The 22,040-nt window shown below is 44.4% G+C and overlaps 1 protein-coding gene and 1 pseudogene across 2 annotated transcripts in view; both read left to right on the plus strand.

The window, feature by feature from the left end:
- LOC103290601 (SWI/SNF complex subunit SMARCC1-like) overlaps positions 1 to 16,664 on the plus strand; it is a 122,416-nt pseudogene extending 105,752 nt beyond the window's left edge.
- Positions 16,337 to 22,040, plus strand: part of RAPH1 (Ras association (RalGDS/AF-6) and pleckstrin homology domains 1) — a 73,350-nt gene continuing 67,646 nt past the window's right edge. For both annotated transcript variants that reach the window (XM_054722741.1, XM_054722742.1), the window contains exon 1: positions 16,337 to 16,660. The gene's annotated coding sequence lies outside the window, so the exon portion shown is untranslated. The remainder of the gene's footprint in view (positions 16,661 to 22,040) is intronic.

Consider the following 22,040-nt stretch of genomic DNA (forward strand, 5'->3'; position numbering starts at 1 on the left):
TTATATTCACAATGAATGATCTTATAATCATTTTAAATAAAACCTCTTTATATTAAACTTTATTCTTTCAGATTCATTAAGATAAAATATGTGATCATCAATTCTAGGTTTGATATATAAAAGGGAATTTTGCTTCTCATAGCAGTTTTATTTTTTTCTTCAATAGAGGTCTTGCACATTTTTTTGGTGTCAGATTGAGAAAATATATGTAAAACAGAGAAGTCCCTGGCACATAGCAAGGGCTATCCAATGTTAAATGTTATGCTATTCTTTTTTTAAAATATCTTGATTGATTTTTAGAGTGAGGAAGGGAGAGGGAGAGAGAAACATCAATGTGAGTGTGAAATATCAATCGGCTGCCTCCTGCCTGCACCCCGATCCAGGGATCAAACCCACAACCTGGGCATGTGCCCTGACCAGGATGACACCCGACTAACTGAGCCACACTGGCCAAGGCAATGTTATGCTATTCTTATACTGAAATTAAGACTTCAAGAAAATAGTTTACCTACTTAAGAACATAAACTGTTGTTAAAGACTTTAAAAATATGTGTCCAGTTGTTGTTTAATGCGTACGGAGTTTTGGTCGTACAAGATGAAAAAGTCCTAGAGATCTGATGTACTACAAGGTGCACCTAGCTGACACTATAATGCACACTTAAAAATCGTTAAGCGGGTAAGACCATGTTATGTGTTTTTTACCACAATTTAAAATAAAATCTGTATCCAAATGGTCTGTTCAGTGCAAGTGAGTCTCATCTCTTCATTAAAGTAAGTACAGCCCAGCTGGTGTGGCTCAGTGGTTGAGCATCAACCCATGAACCAAGAGAACACCGATTTGATTCCCGGTCAGGGCATATGCCCGTGCAGGAGATGTTTCTATCTCTCTACCTTTCTCTCTTCCTCTGTCTCTAAAAGTCAATAAAGCATACTTTTAAAATAAGTACAGCAGGATCTCTTACTGGAAATCTCCAGTAAATGAGAGTCATAAAGGTACTTGTCTTGCTGGGGTAACACTGGCAGCTGTGACGAATAAACTTCTATTGTCATACAGATATGACACCGTGTGAGGACTATTTCTTGCTCATGTGGTGCCTCTGGTTGGCAGGCAGCTTTCTTGCAGGTGGTGATTTAAGAACCCAGGTTCCGTTCATCTGTGGCTCCACCTCCATTAGGCCCCCTTGTCATATGCCTCCAGCCAGATGGAGGAGGCAGGAGAGAAAATGCAAGAGGAGATTGCAGGTAGGAAGGCACACCTGCTTCTTTAAAGACTTAACTCAGAAGTGACAAAAGCCGCTGGACTCTCACGTGGCCACACCTACATGCAAGGGAGGCTGGGAAATATAGACTCTGGCTCAGCAGCCACGTCCCAGCAACAGCTGAGACCATGAAGAGAAGAACGGATTTTGGTGGCCAGCCGCTGGCGACCTCTGCCACAGCACTTTTTTAAAAAATATGTTTAATCTTCATTCAGACTTCTCAAATTGTCGTTCTCTTCAGCACTTTAAGTGTATGTTGCCAAAATACTGCAAAATTATTTTAAGATTCTCTTTACTAATAATTTTTTTCCATTTACTTTTTGCACGTCCTTCATTTCCACATATTATACTTTTAAATGGGATTTCAAATGATTCAAGCATCACAGAATTCATTTCTAAGTTCTGAGTCCAACCCTGCTTCTGGCCACAGGGGATTTAAAAAGCCTGAAAAAAATCAGCCTCCTGCCAGTTATTCTCTGTCTGGACACATCTCCTGGTTCGAATCACGGAGTTTTGACCTAGTTTCCTGGAAGCTATCTCCCATTTCTTACTCCCATTTCAATAACTAAATTCCCATCCCCACCATTAATTCTCTTTTTTTGTTGTTGTTGTTTTCATTGTCCTTTTCCCCCACTTTTATTGAATTTACTGGAGTGACACTGGTTAACAACATTATACAGGTTTCAGGTGCACAATTCCACAACACTTTACCCTTATTTTCCATGGAGTTTCTACCTTGATATTTATTTCAGTTAGGAATGCATTTGACGGTAAGCAACAGAAATCCCAAAAATGATTTAACCAAGCAAGTGTCCGTTCTTTTAAAAAATTACAAGAAGCCCTGACTTGGTTTGGCTCAGTGGATAGAGCATCGGCCTGCAGACTGAAGGGTCCCAGGTTCAAGGGCATGTACCTTGGTTGTGGGCATATACCCAGTAGGGAGTGTGCAGGAGGCGGCTGATCGATGTTTCTCTCTCATCGATGTTTCTGGATCTCTATCCCTCTCCCTTCCTCTCTATAAAAAATCAATAAAATATAATTTTTTTTAAATTACAAGAAATCTGGAGGCAGGGTATCTAGGGCTGGGACAAGACTGCACTATATCAACACCCTGCTTTTTCCCCTTTTCTTGCTCCACCAACCTTAGCATGTTGCCTTTGATTGCCGTATACTGAGGCAGAGTGCAGCATGCTTGTATGCAAGGCCGGGAAACAGAAGAAGAAAAGGTCCCTGCCAATAATGTTTATCCCTATTTATCAGTAAAGGAAAATATTTCCCAAAAGCCTGTTTCTTACTCCCACCATACAGCCCTTAATATGTCTTAGGTTAGAATTGGATCACATGGCCACCCCTGGCTGCCAGGGAGGAAAGCTGGTTTGGGGCACCAAGCAACAGTACCTTTCGTAGTTCCCACTGTGGTTATTCTGGGCCTGGGATCCGTCTTGCTTTTGTCCTCCTTGGAACTAACATAGTGCCCTGAAGCTCAGACCCATGACCGGAGCAGTGCTACCCACTTCCAGTCCTCCCTACTGCTGACCGGCCACCTGCCCGGTTCTACTCATCACTCTGACATGACTGCATGGCTGTTTACTCTCAGGAGACTGACAAAACAGCTTTCTCTGGCCTCATCCGCAAAGCGCCCGCTCTCTCCCAGGTGCTTAGTCTGAAACTATGAGACCCCCACCCCACCCCTTAAGCCAAACTAGTCAGTAGGGCTGAGCCTCCATACTCACCCTCAGAGATAATTCAGCATTTCTTTCTCTTTTTTTAATAAATCTTTATGGATTTCAGAGAGGAAGGGAGAGGGAAAGAGAGATAGAAACATCAATGATGAGAGAGAATCATTGATTGGCTGCCTCGTGCACATCCCCACTGGGGATCAAGCCCGCAACACAGGCATGTGCCCTTGACCGGAATCAAACCTGGGACCCTTCAGTCCACAGGCTGAAGCTCTATCCACTGAGCCGCACCAGCTAGGGCAAATTCAGCATTTCAATCCTAGACTGCATGTGCTCTTTCTAGGAGTATCCCTGATACATGGTAAGCCCTCATAAAAGGGGTGTGTGTGTGTGTGTGTGTGTGTGTGTGTGTGTGTGTGTTTAATGAATGATGATGCCCAGGTCTACCTGATAGACATGGGATAGAGAAAGAGACAGCTAGGCAAAGCCAGAAATCTAGAGGGAGTCATCTATGATAATTCTTTGTTCTGCGTGACATGCTAGGAGCACACGTTTCTATGTGACAAAAATTTACATGTAGATGTGATTTGTTCTCCAGTTGCCACACTGCTTAGAGAAAGCTGGAGGAAAAAGAGTTTTCCTCCCCTACTTGGAACCTTAAGGAAAGAATCAGGCACACATCCTCACATTACACTGAGAGCTAATAACTTTTTTTTTGTTGGCCTTCCATGCATGCAGATTTAATGTCCCTGATTTTATGAACCATGATATATAGACATGGATAATCGGTGGCAGATGTACATATCTCCTCTTCCAGAATAAGTTTAAGGAAATATGATCTAACTCAGGAACAGCTAAATAGGCATTGATATTTAAAGGTCTTGATCCTTTGGATCACACTTAAAGGAAATAAAGTTTTTGTTACACAAATAAAAGCATAAAATGTATATTTAAAAGATGATAAAAGTATTGAGGAAAAGATCTTTCACTTAGAGTTTTGACAAGTATTCTACATGGACAGACCTTCACATAGAAAAAAATGCAGAAGAGGCCCTTGTGGTTTCTCATTATTTGTTGTGGTAACAGCAAAAAAGCTCCGTTGTATGTATAGATATTACTCATCCTACATCGCCATGATATTCTAATTATAACCTTTACTTAGCATTGCTATCACATGCATACATGTATCCAAAACTGACGCAGAGGAACAGAGAAGACGAAATCTCCAGGCAACATGGAAACTCCTATGTTTCCCTTTGTCAACTTGGGAGTTTCTAGGAAAAAGAAAAACTGTAATTGCACAGCAAACATTAGTACAGAAGTTACAAATACACTATGTCACTGAAGAAACTATTGGTAGTGACTTGCCTTGCTCTTTACCAAATGATTTTAGGGGTCAGGGGAGTCAGTGAATGAGTTAGACTTGAATACACGAGGGGATTTGCTACAAATGGTCCAGTGTGATTCCTCTTGCAATATAACTGTAACTAAATTACACTCTCATCAACATTTTTAGGGGGGAGATCAGGCTCTCAACAACAGAGTCACTGCTGAAGTTTTCTAACTTCTATCTATGGACCCATATTATAGGCGGTGATACTTCTAACATTTTACCTGCCAGAATTAATCATACATTAATAAATGTGGGCTATGGAAATAATTCCATGCACCCATTCTCTTCATGTCTCAGATCTTTGATGTTTTTGTTTGTTTTCTTCTCAGTCAGAATTTCTGACTGAATTTGCAGAAGAGGTTAGGTATCCAGTAGCTTACTAGTGATTGAGCCTCTTGCATTAAGGCTTCGGGCAAAGGATTCTCACTGGGCGGAGCAAGCTTGGGCCCTGTGACTGTGTGGAAGGATGAGGCTTTTGAGATGTGTATTTATGGCCACCTCCTGTGTTTTCCTCTTTCTGGCATCCTAAATTCAGGAAGGTAGTAGGCCTCGTGCTTCTTTGCCTCGGGGGAGTATTAATATGTCATCAGGGGGAAAGCAGAAGTTGACGGCAAGATACTTCCCTTCTTGGTTTTATTTCCAAGTGCCTAAACCACCCCCACAGCCAGAAGTAGTCTCTGCTGGATTCCCTGGGAGGAGAGAACTGGGTGTGCCTCTGAGGGGAAAGGGTTCCTGTGGAGAAAACGAGATGTCTGTGCACCTGGTGTTCTGTCCTCTCTTCCCTGGTAGTAGCCTGAAGAAGTGATCAAACATTTCTAGTTCACCCAAGACTCCTTCCTGTGCCCACGGGTTGAATGAAAGTAGCAGAGTCCTGGGCCTGAGGGACTCTAAGAACAAAGGCAGTGGGTGCCTCCACGGAACCCGGTGTGGGCGGATGACTAAAGGGCCCTCCCCGTGCTTTGAGGCTACGTGAGGCCTCTGGGCTTCCCTGGCATGGGGTGGGGACAGCAGGGAGAAGAGTCCCGGAAAGGACTGAGGTTGACTTTCTGGTCTACCTCGTGGAAGGATAGACTCCAACTCAAAATTATTTCAAGAAAACAAATGTGATGGGGTTTTTTTGCACATTAGACTCAGTTTGAGGATTGAGACTGATAGCCAGAACGACTGAATGTGGATGCTAAAGAAGTACAGAGAGGACGATCTACTCCCTCCTTTCCGTACTGAAAAAGGGCGGTGGTCCCTTTCACCAACAACTGATATTCTTTAGGGAAAAAAATCCAGTTTTGTTACTGGAGAGACCCACACATAAGAACTAGCTGTGTTAACTTGAGAATGTGAGCTTGAAATACAGGTGAAACATTTGGTGTTCCAGTGTACATTCAGATACAAAGCCCTATGTCATTGCTCAAACCTCGCCATTCATTTCAGCCATCATTTCATTCCTCCCATTCATCCTTTTCCTGAGCTCACACACACAACATTCATTTCCATATTACATTGCCTGTAGTAATACTCAGTGTCCAGCTTCTGCCACTCGGCTGTATAGCTCATAAGAGAAAGGGCTTTGAAAGGACTTATTCTTTATAAAGTGCTGTTATCCCCATTATTTGTTCGAGTTCTAAAATACAGTGTAATAACAAGAACAGCAAAGAAAAATATTAACTATTTTTCTATCCACGATGAGCCAGCATTAATACCATTATGTTTTTACCCTAAAATAAAAGTTAAAGTGTATACTAAGCTATTGCTAAGGTAGAAAAGGAAAGGGGAAAGTTTGTCACAAGGACTTTCATGTTTTTATGGAGGACAATTACATAACCTCCTTACTATTAGTTCATGGTGAGTAAGGAAAGCCACGAATAGGGTTACATCTAAAATGTTCATGGCTTCTAATTTAACTTATTTTCAAAGAGACTCTGATCATTAGAGCAACAGGATTCTCCTGGGTGTTTAAAAAAAATTGTGGAGACAATTTATTACAAATAGATATTGGTTATATGTAATATTCTTAACAGAAGATGGTACTCTAGCTATTTTATGCTTAGTTTCTTTTCCCTAATTAAGGACTAATTCAGTCCTTAGAGTCCTGAATTTAGTTTAGAGTCACTTTCTTAAAAAGTAGACTTTTTTTAAGAGCAGTTTTAGGTTTACAGAAAAATTGAATGGAAAGTACAGTTTCCAAACATCCCCTGTACTACCGCCATCCCCCAAAGTTTCCCCTATTATTAACATCCTGTATTAGTGTGGTATGCTTGCTATAATTAATGAGGCAATATTGATACATTATTGTTAACTGAATTCCATAGTTTACATTAGGGTTCACTTTTTGTGTTATATGTCTGTTTTATGGGTTTTGACAAAGGTATAATGCTCTATATCCATCATTATAGTACCACACAGAATAGTGTCACTGCCCTAACAATGCTCTGTGCTCCCCCTACTCACCCCTCACTCCCCTGGAATCACTTTTAGCCTGGTGATGGGCATATTATTGGTGCTCTACTGGTCCTGATGGACAGTACTGTACAGAATTGGGCTCTGTTTTATGCTCATGTTAGAATTATTGAGAGAAGGGTGTCATTGTCCAGGTAGGGAACATTTTTGAGTGTTTAGTACCTTATTTGGTCTTAAAATTTATACTTTCACTTGGTGCAAAAAAAGGCAGAAATCATTTCAAAGGCAGAAATAGGGTTACATCTGAACACAGTTAAGTTTCCCTTGGAAGAAAGCAGATGAATAGATCAGACAAAGGTTTTTATCTTATTCCTATATATATTTGGAACAAGACATTCTCCTTTCAAGGAGAAAACAATAAAAGCTCCTGCATGCACACCGTGGCCAGTGTGGCTCAGTGGATAGAGTGTCAGCCAGTGCACAGAAGGGTTTAGGGTCCAATTCTGGGTCAAGGGCACATACCTGGGTTGCAGGTTCAATCCCAGTCCTGGTCCAGGAGCATGCAGGAGGCAACCAATCAATGTGTCTCTTTCATGCCAAAACCGGTTTGGCTCAGTGGGTAGAGCGTCGGCCTGCGGACTCAAGGGTCCCAGGTTCAATTCCAGTCAAGGGCATGTACCTTGGTTGCGGGCACATCCCCAGTAGGGGGTGTGCAAGAGGCAGCTGATTGATGTTTCTCTCTCATCGATGTTTCTAACTCTCTCTTCCTCTCTGTAAAAAATCAATAAAATATATATTTTTAAAAATGTGTCTCTTTCACATCTCTCTCTCTCTCTCCCTCTTCCCCCTCCCTTCCACTCTCTCTAAAAATCAATGAGAAAAATATTCTCAGGTGATGATTAACAGCAACAACAACAACAAAAAAAGCATCTGATACATAGCTATAAAATTTAAATGTCATTTAAAATATTTTTCTCCCCTGTACAAAGTTTTATAAAATAGACCCTTACAACTAGTAAGTTTTTGTGGTCATCTGACTCAACTCCTTGCCTTTAGGCAAAATTACCCATAAGCCATTTTCAAGTTTCTTTTTTTTAATAACTGCTATAGAAATATACTCTACAAAGTTCAAAATTCATTTCATTATTTGATACCCTATGGTGAAAAATCTATCTAAGCACCTAAATTTCATTGTGTGATTATAGGCTTACTATCCCTCCTCAATCTTAATTTCTAGGGAGAAAGAACCCTATCTTCTGTATACCAAATTTTCACAGATGTTAAGACTGTTGTTGGACTCGCTTCCATTTTTTTTTTTTTTTCTCTCTCATGGATAAATGATTCTGGCTTCTTCATCTTTTCCCATCGGGTCTTACTTCCCATTCTTAAATTATCTTTGTGGAAATGATGAGAAAACATGCAGCCTAAGGATGACAACGTAGTATTCCTCCCGGGTACCAGGCCATTTCTAACTTATAAATAGCCACAAACCACCGTGCTTTCTTCCAAGGAGGACTCGACCTTCATATTGCTGAGCTTTTGCTAAACATATAATTCAATCAAGCAACATGAACTGCTAGCTCTATGCGCTCAATTGGTAACACATGGTAGGTTATTTTCCCCATGAGGCTTGTCATTTGTTGGGAGTGACCTATTACAGACATATAGCCTGCATAGCGCGAACATTCAGAGAAGGAAGCCCTCCCTGGCCGATTTGGGGGGCATTTCCTGGAGTGTCCTGGAGGCGGCTGGGAAGGTTGGAGGGGATATGGATAGGCAGGGAGGGGAGGTGAAGGTAGTCCAGACAGTGAGAACAGCAACAAGGAGCAAAGCCACAAAAGCAAACGCCAGAGAGTGAGGAAGGGAAAATGAAAAGGCCAGCCGGAGTGAAGCAGGGTTGTAAAGTGGAGGCAGAGAAGGCGGGGATTGTGAGCAGCTCTGAAGCCAGTTAGAGGAGCTAATTGGAGGCAGTAACCGACCACAGGGAAATCGTTGCAGGCTTAAAAACAGTCCTGACTGTTTTCACCCGGCTCCGTTTGCAGATGACAGAAACAGCCAGTTTGGGCAGAGAGAGTAATCTTTTGGTTTATATATCCGAACCTAGGGAAGGAGGGAGAAATAGCTAGCTGGTTCTCAGACAACCACAACCAAGGATGCAAACACCACTGGGATTCTCCCGCTCGCTCTGTTCTCTTTATCTTTACTTAGTTCTCATATTTCCTATGATATTAGAACCATAGTCAACAACATTTTCTGGTTTGCCTTTTTCTGAGTATCCCATCAGAAAAGAATTGACTTTTTCTCCTAATCCTACTCGAAAGAAAGAAAGAACAACAAGCTGGGAATACTTCTGAGTATCCCAGTTGGGCACACGTGCTCTCACCTGTAACCTAGAGCCACATGGTTGAGTTGGAGGCTGGGGTGGGAAGAGCAATCCAAAGGAAACATACCGTCTCCAGAAGAAGAGAAGCGTTCAGGGCAGAGGAAATAGCAAATGTCCTCTATAATGACATTTATTGATTTTGTTATTGTCATTCTCAACGAATAAAAAAGTAAAGCAAGATCATTTTGAAAACTGGAAACCTAGATTATGTTTTACTTTTTTTACAAATCGAACACCCTTGATAACTTATTCTTGTGGGGCATGCTAAAAATTCACATCTATACTAATAAAAGGGTGATATGCTAATTAGACCGAATAAACCAGACAACTTCCTAACGTCCTTCCGGACAAAGCCGCAGTGACTGCGAGGGCCAAGGAGGGCCGGCAAGCTGCAGCGGCTGCGAGGGCCAGCAGTGGCCGTGGCAGCGGGGTGATGGGGCAGTACCTTCCCCTGATGGTCCTGGTCGCCTCCCACAGAGGAAGGCCAGACTGCGGTTTAGTTGGGCCTAAGCCATCAGTAGGACATCCCCTGAGGTCTCCTGGACTGTGAGAGGGGGGCAGGCCGGGCTGAGAGACCCCCACCTCCAGTGCACAAATTTTCATGCACCGGGCCTCTAGTTTATTCAATAAAAATCTGAGACACAAACTATCTGAAAATCTGCCTTAATGCATCATGTTCATTGCAATTTTGCACAGTCTGTCTGTTGATTTTGCAATGATATCAGTCTTTTGCTTTCAGCATTCTTTCAGCCTTGAAACCCTGGAGTTATTTGGACTTCTCTTCTTCTTCATGCCTTTGTCCAGTCTGCTACCTATGCGGTCAGTTTTTCCAAATATTTTAATTTCCCTCCTTTCTCAGTTCTCATCACTTCATTCCAGCCTTCCAGTTACTTCCCTTACTCCAACTTATTCTTCAAAATGTTGCCAGATGTTTTCTTAATCTTGTTTCTCATCATCCTTTAATTTGACAAATACTGCTGAACTTTTCTATGCACAAGGTACCATGCATGGAGGAGTCAGACACATGCACAAAAAGTTATAATACCAATGTGCAAAGTTTCTTGGGAGCACAAAGGTACAGTAAATAACTTTATCCAGAGGAATTGGGCATAAAGGCGGATACTGTCGCACTGTCATGAATAGGAACAGACAAGTCAGAGAAGGGGACAGGACATTCCAGACAGAGAGAATGGGAATTGCAAAGGCTCAGAATTGGGGAAATGGCTGGTACCTTGAAACATGGACTTGACCATTTATAGCTACTGTACTGATTCTCAAGCCTACTGCTGGGTCTCCAAGGGCTTTCATCATCTATCTTTTTTTCCATCCCACTATCCTTCAACAGACCTCTCTAGCTCCAGTAAAACATTTCCCCCATTGTTTACTAAAAATAACCTGCTGCTTTCTGTTTGACACATTTGCTACAATATCCCCCAGACCTGGTCATACCCCACACCGAAGGAATACTGGGTGGCAATTCATGTTCTGCCCTGTTCTTTCCGATTACAGACATTTTTGAGATGGGCATAACCCTTTTAATTTATTCTTTGGCACTGAACACACATCATTCACTCTTTCACTTACTATGTCTAGCTAATACTACTATTAGTAATTTAGTTATTGAGCTCAAAAGCTGACTCAAAAACAACACTCTGTAATATGTATGTAATCAGAGAATTGCTGATTTCTGATTGGTTACATTCCTTTGTGGTCTGATGGTGAACATCAGAACACTCACAAGGGTTCAGGTTGTAATTACTACTGTTGCATAATAGTTGGTGTTTGTTCTAAGTCAATACCTGGAAATGTCCAGTTCTACAGATTGAGAAGGAAAAAATGCTCCCCAACAGGCTTACTTGCAAAAAGCATCTATAATTTTAAAACTATATTACAAGGGACATGTAATACTTCATATTTATAGTACACAGGGCTTTGTAAATCCCACTTCTATGGAAGAAACAGAAATACCTTTCTAGTCAAAGATCAAGTGTTCTGCAATTGTTAAAGTTCAACTGGGAGGAGTGAGGTATGTGTAGAATGGGCTATGCCAGGCCCTTGCCTCACCTTATATTACTGCCCCTGACTCCCTTTCTCCCCATGGCTTTCAGATGCTCAGGGCCAGCTAAGTCTCACTTCTTTCATGATGTCATCTTGACTTGCTCCAAACCTAGTCAATTTCTCTCTCCTCTTAATTCCTATTGTACTGACAGTGTGTTTCAGAGTTGAGTATTTAGTTGTCCTCTGGCTGTTTCATGTTCTTCTCTCATCAACAGTTTCTTGAATGCAGAGATCCCTTTTTCAATTAAAATTAACTTTGTTTTTTATTAAATAATATATGCTTTGTGCATTGTTTTCCTCAATATTTTGTTTTAGAGATCTGATTTAATTAACTTCATAAATATTGATATAGTTCATTTATTTTAATTGCCAGTTAAAGAATACAAAATCATCATTTAAAAATAAAAAAGTTAAAGAAAGTACCATAACCACACCATTCTGTAATAAACATTTTTGTGTTCTTGTCGTATTTCTTTCTAGATTTCCTTATGTAATGTTTTTTCACCAGTTTATATTGTACATAATGTTTGTAATTTTTTTATTGGTTAATATATTGTGAACATATTTTCAAATCAAAAAAATTTTTTTCCAGAAATTATCATTGTCTTAATCTCATTGCTGGATACTGAGGGAATTTCCAATTCTTTGCCATCATCCCACAATATCCTAGCTAATGTTTTGTTCTTACTCCTTGGAATAAATTCATAGAAGAGAAATTGCTTGACCAAAGAGATGCACATTTTAAGGTATTTTAATGTCTATTGCTAAGTTCCCCTCCAGAAAAAGGTTGTAATGATTTATATCCCCACCTGCAGGATATGTGAGTGTGCTTCTTCCCCTCTTTGTCAATAGTGTGGGGTCAGATTTAATCATTAGAGACTATTTCTTGCATTCTCTCATACTCCTTAAGTGATTCGACAGAGCTGGGGACACAGTGGGCACTAACAAAATAGTTTTGATAAATTGATTAATAGTGTTCTTGCCAATACTTATGACTACCGATTTTTTAAGTTAATAATTATTCATTCACTCAACATATTTATATTACATGCGATGGTCCTTGTTCTGCCTACTGAAAGTGAATACAGCAGTTAGAAATGAAACAAAATTACTGAGTCATAAATTAAGACAGCGATAACTAGTTTCAAAGGTAGTGTGTATAGAAACTACTTTTAAAATGAAAGCTGAAATTGAGTCCTAAGAAGTCCCTTGGGAACAAACAATTTGTCTCATTTTTCTAAGAATAGGAAGTACTAAAAATGTATCCTTTGGGGAATAGAACTATGAATTTAGGATATGAAACCTTCCCATCCAGAATCAGGGGAATTGTGCCAGAGATGAAGTCAAAACCTGGTGTGGACTTTCATAGTCCTTTCCTCCAATATGAAGGGGTAGGGGGAAATCAACGCGAAAATTTCTGGGAAGAGCTTTAATTCCTGAAAGCTTGTTTTACTTAAAGCTACCTCAGGGCTAGGGTGTCTAGATGGATGTCCTGGTCACTGAGGTAATTTAATTCTACAAGGCTCCTGCCCGATTATCAAAAGATCATACTAAGGTAATAACCAGTGCTACTTTTCCAATGTACAAATCTTTTCACTTTATGTAAAAGAGTAATCATTAAAAATTAGCATAGCTTTAAAAGTTATTGATTTGAAACCTCATTTAAAAGAATATATCCCATAATTCTTTTATAATATTTTTCTCCCTGTGATTGGCTGATGGAGCTAGAATGAGTTTGCAGCTCATAAAGCATTATGTAGTGGAAAGAACGTGTGAGTGGGGTCAGAAGATAGGGATTCTACTCCACTATCTTCCACTGACTTAGGCAAGTCACTTCATCTCTAGGGGCTATCGTTTTCTCTACTATAAACCAAAAATGTGGCTTAAGTCAGCATTTCCCAAAGTGTAGTCTATGGAAAACATAACTTGTGGGATGTTTCGTTAGAAAAAGCATTTCATGTTTCAAGGGAATGGACTCCATATACTTCCCTTTACCCACTAGACCAGTGGTCGGCAAACTCATTAGTCAGCAGAGCCGCAGTTTGCCGACCACTGCACTAGACCATGTGCTTTTTGAGAGCAGGAATCACCTTGCGTGTCTTTCTTGTCTTTGTATTTCTAGGTCTTAGAGCTCAATAAACCCTTGTGGAATGGATGCTTTCATGGTTTGAAGGAACTAACGAGAACTTGCTTACTTTTCTCCAGGGCTGAAAGTTATTTTGTTTCCTTTTCTAATTAGCTTTGACCAACCTAAGCCCTGGAAGGAGAGTTGGCTCAGAGGTATCTAAAAAGCACTCAATGGTCTATTTTTTAAAATATATTTTTATTTATTTCAGAGAGGAAGGGAGGAGAGAAACATCAATGATGAGAGAGAATCCTTCATTGATCTGCTGCCTCCTGCACACCCGCCACTGGAGGGGGTTGGAGGGAAGGATGGAACTGTGACCTCCTGGTTTATAGGTTGACTATCAACCACTGAGCCACCAGGCCAGGCTCAATGGTCTATTTTTAAAGGAGATTTTGAATGAAGTGAATTATCTTCCTTGTTCAGTAGTATCACAACCTACTGAACAATGACAGTAGGGATTTATTAGGTTTGACACTCAGATGTGTCTAATCTCAACAAACCTGGTCATAAGGGAAAAAGGGTGAAAGGCTGTAGACAGATTTGTATAAGTCATCACTTATCAAAATATTTTCATTTATTAATTTAAAGATACTCATTGTGGAAGGTATTATGCCAGATATTATAGGAAGATATAAAGATGAATACATAGTTGTATTATATTTATTGGGGGAAGATCATAACTTACTGAAATAATTATAGAGATAATGAATGATGAATTCTCCAAGAAAGGAACAAAGGCTACAGGAATCCGTCAGCAACACCATCTTCATTTATAAGATAACACTAGGGACCCAGTGCACGAATTCGTGCACCTTGAAAAGAACTGTGGGCCGCCAGGCTGTGGTGCGCACAGGGGCGGGTCTCAGCCCATCCTCCATGCCCCTGCCAGGCCCCTCCCACCACGGCCCCTGGTCCCCTGTCTGCTGGCAGCCCTGCTCCCGCTAACCACGCACTGACCGCGCTGGACCTGCTCGTGCGCACGGCACGGAGCAATTGGGGCAGCTGCCAGCAGCAGGTGCGAGTGGGGCCGGCACTGTCAGCAGGTGCAAGAGGTGGCTGCTACCCCGATAACCCCCCAGGAGCAGGGGGAGGTAGAGAAGCCCTCGGGGGCGATCGGGGCCAGCAGCCACCGCTCACACCCACTGATGGTGCCAAGCAATCGGGACCCGCGCTGGGCACCGGCAGTGGGTGCGAGCAGCAGCTCCAGTGCCAGCTGCAGGTGCTAGCCGGGCTGGCGCTGGTAGTGGGTGAGAGTGGCGGCTCCGGTGCCAGCAGCGGGTGCGAGCGGGGCTGTTGCTGACAGCGGGTGCTAGAGGCAGCTGCTGGCCCCGATCACCCCTCAGGAGGAGGCAGAGGTGGAGAAGCCCTGAGGGGTGATTGGGTCTGGCAACTGCAGCTCGCACCTGCTGATGGCGGCCAAGTGATTGGGGTGGCGCCGGGCGCCAGGAGCAGGTGTGAGCGGGGCCGGTGCCGGCAGCAGATGCAAGTGCCAGGCAGGACCGTGGTGCACAGGAGCAAAGAATTTTTAGTAACCACCAGAGGCTCATCCCGATGACAGCGACCGGCGCCCTGCCTTGGTCTGGCTCCCCTGCTCACCTGCTCCACCATCCCGCCGTGGCCAACGCCCACCATGTTCTGCACTCTGCCACCTGCTGCCAACGCCTGCCAGGTTCCACGTGTGCCCCCTGGTGTTCAGCGCACATCATAGCAACCAGTTGTTCGGTTGTTCCTCCGTTCAGTCTATTTGCATATTAGCCTTTTATTATATAGGATTATTCTGCACAAGAATATTAAAGCACCTACTCAACTTAAAATACAAAAGTGCAAGTTATGTTTCTAAAGTGGATAGCTCACGTGTGAAATGCAGCTCATGATTGTATTGTGTGGTTCTTAATACCAGTTTGAAACAGATTGTGTACCAGTTTGGAACAGATTGTGCAAAAAAAAAAAAAGACCAAAACCACTTGAAAGTCCTCAAGAATAGCAGAAAGAAGGAATGTAATTAGCCAAATCAAGATTTGGACCCAGGACAGAGAAATGAACACCCTCGTTCGTAGAAAAGGAGCCAAGATCTCAGAAATGTACAGTCAATTCTTTATTCAAGATACAGATACGTTCACTCAGCAAGCAGATGGAAAGATGTGAAAAAGCAGTGGTCACCGCAACGAATTCCAGGTCACATCCTGACTTGTCAATTGTTTTAATGCTGTCAACAAACCTGCTTTGCATGTAGCCAGTCAAAAATGATTTTATTCTTTTGTTCTTCCTTCGATCAACTTTACGAGGTCAAAATAAAGGTATAAATTAGAACTTGAAAGTCAAGCCTGCCTCAGAATAAGCAGTATCTGGGTGATTTAGAGCTTGGTAGTAAGAAAACGTGCCAACACCTCCCTCCTAAGCAATCTCAACAAGGGAGTGACAGCTATTAAGAACCTAAGGTAAGCCAACGTCAGAGTTAAAAAGTCCTTCAAGATAATTGCCATGTCCAATTTTTAAAAGCTTCCCAATATAGTGCACGAACTGTAGAGAGTTGTTGCCCAAAATGAAAGGATTTCTTAAAAAATAAAAATAAAAAGCCTCGGGCTGCGAGGACAGGGGTCCTTTAAGTGCCTAAGACCACGTGTGAAGTGCTGCTGGGGTCCCCGATACTCGCGCACAGAGGCGCACGCAGGCGGGTCCCGGGGATCCGCTCCGGCCCAGGAGCCCCAGGGCCCGGGACAGGGGCCGCGGGCCCGCTTCCCGGGAGGGCGAGGGGGACGGGGGCGGCGCCGGGATTTTCCTTCCTCCCCATTCATTCTGATTCACAGGCTCCAGCGGCGGCTCCCCGGGGCGCGCGGAGGAAGGCGGGGCGCGGAGGGCGGCCGGCTGGGTGCGGCCGGGCGCCCGAGGGGAAGGTGAGCGGGCGGGGCGCGGGCGCGGGCGGAGGCCGGGGAGCGCGGGCGCGGGCGCGGGCGGGGGCGCGGGCAGGGGGCGCGGGCGATGCGCCGGCGCCCGGGAGGGGCGGGCGCGGCCGCCGGCGCCGGAAGTGAGTGATAGGCGGGGGCGGGGGCGGCGAGCGGCCGGCGCGAGCGGTCCGCCTGTGGGCCGCCCGGCCCTCAGCCCCTCCTTCGGCGTCTCGGCCGGACACGGCCGCCCCGTCCGCCGCGCGCTCCCCGCGCGCTCCCGCCCCGCCTCGCGGCCGCCGCCCGGTGCGTCCGTCAGTCAGTCAGTCACGGAGCGCGCGGCGCGGGAGCTGCGGACGCTCGCGGCGTCTCTCGGGAGGGAGCGCCGCGCCTGGGAGGAGGCGGCGGCGGCGGCGGCTGAGGAGCTGCCCAGCCCGGGCCGCTGCGGGAGCCGGGGCCGGCGGACTACCGAGCAGCTGTCGCGGTGAGTGCCCAGCTCGCCCTCGGGCTGGCGGGGGAACCGGCGGGCGCGGGGCTGGGAGGTACGGCCGCTCTCCCGCCTCCATTTTCCCGGCGCCGGCAGCGGGCGCGGTGCGGACGGCCGAGCTGGGGCGGGGTCGCGGCCGGGGCGGCGTGGACCTGGCCCGGCGGGGCGGCCGGCCGGCCGGCGGGGGGCGGTAGGCCGGGCCGGGGCTGCACCCTGCGCCCCTGGGGGTCGCGGCGGAGGGAGACAATGAGTCCAGGGCCGCCGGGGGAGGGTGCGGTTGGCTCCTCGGAGCGGCGCCGCGAGCTGGTGGCCCGGCCCGCGGGGCGGGGACGACGCCCCCCGCGAGCTGCAGGAGCCGTGCTCCGGGCCGGGGTTCCTCGGGCCCCGGCGCCCCCTCCCCGCCTCCTCCGCGTTGGAGTTGGGTGCAGAGATCTGGAAAGGCGGGGCGCCTTCGGCGTCTCGGTCCCTGGGAAGCAGCTAAGTAATTGCTCCGCGGCTTCTGAGCCCCAGCTCCCTGGGTCTGGGTGCGTTCCCGCCGGAAATCCAAACTGCCGGTCCTGGGGGCATGGCGGGGGGCAAAGCGGGGGGGCAGTGTCATAGTATTTAGGATGCCTTCGTGTTAAGATGGCTTGAAAGATGGGGTTTTCTTACGCACACAGTGTCTTAGGGGGACCCCACGGCGGGAGCTAGAAGCCGCAGAAACCTGGTTGCTTGTAAGCGCGAAGACGTGGCTTAGCAGGACAGAGCTGCTGGGGGGCGTCCAGGCGTGCCAGCCCGTGTCTTGTGTGTGTGCATTTATTTGTATTTATTTCTCCCTCTCCGTGGGAAGGACGGTTGGGGACATCGGGGGGGGGGGGGGAATGGGGAGGTCTTCCCTTAGCGCCCCCAGCGAGGCGTGATGTCTGCAGCCCTCCTCGGGGAGAGCGAGCCGGCTGTGTGCGGGGAGCCCCCGGGGAGGGCACAGTCCAGGTCACGGGCTGGGGGTGGGGGCAGTCGGGTTATGAAACGGGGGTCCACAGGGATAAGGCATTCAGGCAGGTGGGGGTGAAATGCCTGCTGTCTCGAGAGGCCGGGCGCCGCGGACCGGACCCGCCGCGGACGGAGGTGGCAGCAGCTCGGGGCCGCCGGGGCCGCCAGCGGTTCCACGACGCGCTGTCATTGGCTTAGCCGTGCGGCGCCGGGGGAGCTGCCGGGCTGCCCGCCGCGCCTTCCCCTTCGGGAACGCGGGAGTCGACCCCCCGCTGCCCGCCCCGGAGGGTCGTCAGGCGCCTTAAATGAGATAAACGTGTGCAAAATGCCTAGCGCCTTGCTTGGCAACAGAGGGTTTAACCTATGTTCGTTCCCTTCTTCCCTCGTCTGCCGCTTTTTTGGGATTTTCTTCGGGGAAGGTGGGGGGAAGAAGTGAACGTAGGCAATTGTAATGCAATGAATTATAGAATGAAATGTTGACGTAGAGGTGCAAAAGAGGGGAGGAAAGAGCGTAATTCAAGATTGGGAGCCGGGGGGGGGGGGCCGGCGGGGGGGATGGGGGGGGAAGGAAATTGATGGAAGTTTCGGCATTTAAATGGAACCTTGAAGGATGGGTAGGATTTCAGCTGATGTGGATTTGGAGGTGGAGGACCATCCAAGTAGAGGTGGTGCTATTCTTGAGAAAGAATTGTGGAGGAAGAGCAATGGGGAGGGCGGGGTGTGGGTGCCGGGGGACAAAACTGAGACTCGCAAAAGCTTTTTAGTTCTTGTGGAGTCTGACCTTCGCAGATTGTCTCTGTTATTTTGCTTTTTGTGTTGTGAATTTCCCAGAAACCAGATCTAGGGTGTTCAAGCAAGTACAGAGAGATGTCTAACAAAGCTTAACACATGATTTTTTTTTTTTTTTGGATTAGACATTTTGTGTTATTTGGACTGATGTTCTCTTCTATTTGAATTTAATAAAGAATTATTTGTAGATAATTCCTCTATTTGGTAGAAAAAGCATCTGATTTTTCAGATTCAAAAGCCTCACTAAGGTTATATATTAAGTAACTGGCTGAAAGGAGTGGAGTAGTGGGCACATATTGGGTGTGTCTCAAACTTTTGATCCATATCATTTGTTTTCACAAATATTTTAACACTTACTTTCCACAGAGTTGTTTTTAACCTTTGTCTTTGAAGATAATTAAAAAGGCCTGTTCTTTTGGTTTTGCTCCCTTTGGTTCCCACTCATGCGTAATTACTTATTAGGTTAGTGTGGTGGGTGACTGTCACGCCATTCATAGGTAATTAGACACACGTTATAAAATCTCACGGCTTTGCCTTGGTTCTCAAGTAGTTGAATGTTAACATATTAGTTTGGTTAATCCTCCCAAACTCTTATTTTAGGAAAATTAATATTAGTGAAACAGGTATGTGACCTCAGGCAAATCACTTACCAAGGATCTCAATATCTTTACCTATAAAATGAGAAATATGGATTAGATCAGCGATTTTCAACCTTTTTCATCTCATGGCACACATAAACTAATTACTAAAATTCTGTGGCACCCCAAAAGTATGTATTTTGCCTGACCCCCCCCCCCCCAAAAAAAAAAGATATAATTTTGATTCATTCACACTGAAGGGCTATTGTGTTGGCTGTTGTCTTTTTTTTTTTTTTTTTACAATCTAAGGGAAAAGAGGTCAGTGCCCCTAACTAGTCAGGTATTGCATGTTTTAAAAATTCTTGCAGCCCACCAGTTGAAAATCACTGGATTAGATCACTATTTTTCAATCTTGTGTTTTACTGAAGTCTGGAATTTTAAAGAGGACCTTCAGAGGTTCTGCAGATGTTTGATTTATTGGCTCAGTGGATAGAGCGTCGGCCTTCGGACTGAAAGGTCCCAGGTTCGATTCCAGTCAAGGGCATGTACCTTGGTTGCGGGCACATCCCCAATAGGGAGTGTGCAGGAGGCGGCTGATTGATGTTTCTCTCTTATCGATGTTTCTGACTCTCCCTCTCCCTTCCTTTCTGTAAAAAAATCAATAAAATATATTTAAAAATGTATTTTAAACCCATAATTTTAAAAGTGACTATTATATGACATGCACTGTTAATATCTAAGAAAACAGGCACAAAATACAGAGCTATAAAGTGGTAGAGCCTTTTAGCATAATTCTTAAGCTTGTATTCTTTTTTCTTTTTTTTTCTTGTTAATCCTCACCCAAGGATATTTTCCCAATGATTTTTAGAGAGCGTGTAAGGGAGGGAGGAAAAGAAAGAGAGAGAGAAAGAAAAAGAGAAACATTGATATGAGAGAGAAACATCAATTAGGTTGCCTCCCTCACTCAATCTGCAACTCAGGTACTTGCCCTTGACCAGGAATTGAACCCGTGACTCTTCAGTGCTTGGGCAGATGCTCTAATCACTAAGCTACATGGGCCAGGGCAAACTTGTATTCTTAACCACATTCCTATACTGCCACCATAATAAAATAAATAATACACAAGTACTTTTTATTGTGGTAAAAATATACAATATAATATTTACCATTCTAAGCATTTTTAAGTGTACAGTTCAGTGATATTAAGTACATTCACATGGTTGTGAAACCATCATCACTATCCATTTCCAGAACTTTTCCATCATCTCAAACTGAAACTACTCATTAAACAGTAACTCTCCATCTCCTCTCCCTCACCAGCCCTTGGTAACCGCTTTTCTCCTTCTATGATTTTGACTACCCTGGGTACGTCACATAAGTGGAGTCATGCAATATTTGTTTTTTTGTTGTTGTATTTGGCTTTCTTCACTTAGCGTAATGTCCTCAAGCGTCATCGCGTTGTAGCATGAATCACAATTTCATTATTTGGGGCATATACCCAGAAGTAGAATGGCTGGGTCATATGGTAGTTTTGTTTGATTTCTTTTTAGAAACTACCCTACTGTATTCTACAGCAGTCATGGCATTTTACATTCCCACCAGCAGTACACAAGGGTTCCAATTCTTCTAGCCTCACCAACACTTGTTATTTTATGTTTTTGTTTTATAATAGCCATCCTAATGAGAGAGAAGTGGTGTATCATTGTGGTTTTACATTTTTCTAATGGTTAATGATGTTGAGCATCTTTTCATGTGCTTATTGACCATTTGTGTGTCGTCTCTGTAGAAATATCTATTGACGCCCTTTGCCCATTTTCAAAATTGGTTTGTTTTGTTGAGTTGCAAGAATTTTTTATGTATTCTGGATATTAACTTTGTATCAGATTAATGATTTACAGACATTTGCTCCCATTTTGTGGGGTGCTTTTCACTCTATAGATAGTGTCCTTTGATGTTCAAAGTTTTTCATTTTAATGAAGTCCACTTTATTTTTGTCTTTATTTGCCTGTCGTTTTGGTGTCATTGCCAAATCTAGTGATAAGAAGCTTTTCCTCTGTTTTCTTCTAAGAGTTTTAAAGTTTTAGCTCTTATGTTTACGTCGTTGATCCATTTTGAGTTAATATTTGCATATGATTTCAGGTAAGGGTCCCACTTCATTCTTTTATTTGTGAATATCCAGTTTTCCCAGCACCATTTGTTGAAAGGACTCTATGTACTTTCCCCATTGAATGGTCTTGGCATCCTCATGTACATGTATAATAAAATTTTAACACATTGAAAATTATAGTGCAACATGATTAGACATGGTTAATTTGGGGGAGGGGGCAAGCATTCCTTAGTATACAGCTTCTCTTATTATCTCTGTGCTTATTTGTGAATTTTAAATGGGTTAATGAATGATAAGGAAAGTTGAAATTTACAGATTTTTTAAAAACTCAGCCGTGTCTATTCATAGGGAATTGTTTAAACAATACCTTACTATGGCAAATGCATTGTGTTTAGTTAAACAATGGGCAAGACCCAAGTCCATTTCTTTGGGGGTATAATTCTGTGTAAGTCATTTGTTTAGTAACAAACATATAACACTATGTCCTGATGTCATAATATTAGATGTTTTTATAACTTTTTTAAAGGTTTGGGTTTTTGTGGGGTTTTTTTGTTTGTTTGCCTTCTAAGCAGTTGTTAGATATCGTTACTAAATTTTGAAAGAAAAAAATATTTAAAAAAAAAACTTGTATCCATTTTATTGAAGCATATCCTGAGACTGCAAAGTGAACCATTAAAAGCTGCTAACAGAACAAAAGCACCCTGGTGGGTGGTTCAGTTGGTTGGAACATAGTCCTGGGTTCAGCGCACAGACCCAGGGTGACATGCGCTGACCACCAGGGGGTGGCTTGGAACATGGCGGGTGTCCGTGATGTGACGCTGGCAGCAGGCGGCAGTGGAGGCGCTGCCGGCCCCGATAGGCCCCAACGAGAGCGGGACCGCAGTGGGATGATGGAGCAGGTGAGCAGGCGGTGTGAGCGGGGGCTGATTGCCCC

Source organism: Eptesicus fuscus, chromosome 11, assembly GCF_027574615.1.
Source record: "Eptesicus fuscus isolate TK198812 chromosome 11, DD_ASM_mEF_20220401, whole genome shotgun sequence".
Classification (NCBI taxonomy): Eukaryota; Metazoa; Chordata; class Mammalia; order Chiroptera; family Vespertilionidae; genus Eptesicus; species Eptesicus fuscus.